Here is a 3,248-nt window from a genome sequence, read left to right as displayed (position 1 = left end):
TCCCAACCTCATCATTGGTGAGAGCTCAGCGTTACGTCACTGCCACGAAGAGGTCACCCGGAGATGGATCCGGGAGTGCAGCCGTCCCCCCACGGTCATCTGAGTAACGCCCGGAAGTATATTTTGCACACTTATAGGGTCCATTTATCTGCCTAAAAAGTAGTATTGGTGTATAAACTTGAAAGGGAAAATCAAACCTTGTCCATGTGAAGATGACCCAAACTTTTCTTAGTTAAAAGAGACACAGAAAAATGTTTTATGGAAAAGTTCCTTTGTAGTGATTGTTGAATAGTGTTTTCGGACCTGTGCATTTTTTTCTGGTGGACCACCCAATATATTTTAATGTTAAAACAAGGATGATATCGGTTGATTACTGGAACCACATCAGGTGGCCACCACGATCACCGGATCTAACACTTGCAGATTTTGCCTTATTGCCCTATAAAAGTGTGGAACATCAGCCACGCTATACAAAAGCACATCTATAATTTCAAACGGTTCGTTTACCTTTACGTAAATGAGGTACTAAAAAGTACCAACAAGCTGGCCTGCAATTATGCATGTTACCGTAGAGTAACGTACCATGGAACCACGGTCATTAATTTTTGGCTGGTTACCGAATAACTTTGCAGTTTTTTGAGATAAGCTAAGCTAACAATGTGCTAATCTCGTTAGCTGAAAGTTTGACTTGCTAGAACAAAAACACTCATTATCGGCGATTGGAAAATGTCCGATTTTTATCCAAGAATTCCGATTGTTTTAAAGAAGTTTTAATCAGAAATATTATCCAGCAAATTCATAAAATTCACGTTTACTGATAGGTACTTTCAGTGTGTATGAACCAGCTCAATGAACATTGAAAGCTTTCGTCGGTTTGGTTCTGAATTGAGTTTTTTTGTGGAATCTAGAGCCACTCAACCACCAGGTTGCCTGTATATCGTTGTGTATATTTCAAATGGAATAAATGTAAAATTTCATATTGTGAGTGACCGTTTTTGCAACTGGAGGCGTGGTGAAAAGCGTTATTGCGGCATAAATGTAAACACGTTCGTAGGTGGTCACTTATTCATGATTGGTCTATTGGACACCGATGAATTTATATGAATAATGCGCAATGATAAATGTAGGTGCTTTTGTGTTCTACGCAAATTCGACGAATTCTTGCGAATTCGCATCAGTATTGCAACTTCAGTGAAGGATACTGGAAAGTTTGATGACATAAACCGATGAACATCGATTCTACTATTAAGCAACTAATTTGATGATTTCTTAATATGACTTATACAAGTTAAGGCCTCTTAAGGCAGTGTATTTTGAACGCATTTTGCTGCTCCAATCCGCAAAAGCCGATGAGTTTGTACCCATTAATGCCCATACTTCTAGATACCTGGAAGTAGGCTTCGGTGACTCAGTTAATTTTTAGGAGTTAACACAACCGGCGCAGTAACTCAGCTCCGTTGCTGGAAAAATTTTGATGACTTTTTTTACTTTTTTTAGATTTATTTTAAAGGCCATTGATTAATCATATTTTTTAAATGTCTCCAAATTTCATAATTTTTCATTTCTAGCCAAGTTACTCTTTCTTCTAAATGCTCAATTTTCTAAAGTTTCACTTAAAAATGACCTTATTTTCCGCGAAAAATTATGAAATAAAGTTTGAATCGTTCGTCGCTTTGTAAAACGTTCCGAATTCCTTTCCAGCCTAGCAATTTGGAACAAGAATCAAATAATTTTTCATCAAAAAACGAACAGAATAAGCAAAAGTTTATGACAGATTATTTGGAAATCTTTGTTTCCTGTTGAAATGAGAATTTGTTAAAAAACGTGGTTTTTATTTTTGATTGAATTGTTTTGCTTTACTTTCTACTCAAAAACGCTCTATTTTATAGAGTTTTACTTAAAAAAAATCAAGATCTGGAAGTCTTTTACGCAAAAAATTTATAGCTGGAAAAATTGTACAAAAACTGTTTTCAGCTGACACCAACGAAAATAAATTCCTCCCGTTTTTCATCGAAAACCATTAAAGTTTTCTCCAGAATCGATAGCAAAACTAAAAGTTCTTACTCGAAAACCCAAAAAAATCATTATTTTTATATTTTATTTGGTTGGTTTGGTATAGTTTATGATAATTTATTCGGTAAACTCTTGGAAACTGGGGTGTTTTTACTTTTAGGTCAATATTTCTAAACAACACTGTCTCTCAACAGAAAACCACGTTTTTCCTAACGTTTTACTGTAAAATACTGGCATGCAAAGAAAATTAAGAGATCGATTTTACAGCAAAACTCGTCGACTTCCTTTGGAGTTCGGTTGCTGAGAAAATCTAGATTACTTTTTTTAGTTTTTTGAACAAAGTAGTTAAACGTTACTCAGAAAAATATTGATGATCTTTTTAGATGTGAAAATTCCAGTCTCGGGTCTCGTAAAGCTTTAATAAATGCCTTATAACTCATTAACCGATGAGTTATAACTCGTTGACTCAGAGAGCGGTAACAACTCACTAGCGCAACTCAACCCAGTGTTACCCAGGCCCAGCTGAAAGCATAAATTTAACGAAAGATTCGGGTTTGGTGTTCATACTGGTTTTCGGAACAGGATATAATTTCAATCGTGAAAGTTTTTTCATCCATTTTTGCGAAATTTGTCGATTGACAAGAAAATTTATCAGTCTCGTTTGTAATCGCAATTTATGTGATTTTACAAATTTTCTAGTTTTTCTGCTTCAAATAGCGGTTTTTACCTTTAGTGTCATTGAATGCAGTAATTGTGCAATAGCGGATGATTTGCAAAATAATTTTGATGAAAAATACCTTAATTTTTAACAGGTAAATTGATTAGACAATAAGAAAAAAACCTATATTTTTTAGCAAAACTCAGTTTCAGAACGATCTTCGGCTCGAAAATTGCTCACTCTCAAAAACTAGTGCTGCCGCTAGAAACTGCAGTCGCGAAAACGGTAAAAAAGCACTTACAATCTTCTTTGCGACAGGACAAATTAAATGATCTGAATATTTTAGTCTTTATATATTTAATTTGCAATAAATTAGAGAGACATGGAGCCTTAGACAAGGAAAGAGAGGGGACGCGTAACATCCTTTACTAGCCGTATTCGTGTAGTGAAGCCAAAATTGGAGTCAACGCCATTTACTGGTGACAAACATTCGCGGTGACATTAAAAGTTGTTTTGCGGTTTGTGTGTGATTTTTAAATTAAAGACCAAAATATTTGTAATTGTTTACGATGGTGGG

Source organism: Dendroctonus ponderosae, unplaced genomic scaffold (assembly GCF_020466585.1).
Source record: "Dendroctonus ponderosae isolate FM_Combo_2020 unplaced genomic scaffold, Dpon_F_20191213v2 Dpon_F_20191213_10, whole genome shotgun sequence".
In the NCBI taxonomy this organism is placed as follows: domain Eukaryota; kingdom Metazoa; phylum Arthropoda; class Insecta; order Coleoptera; family Curculionidae; genus Dendroctonus; species Dendroctonus ponderosae.
This window is presented reverse-complemented; position numbering follows the sequence as displayed.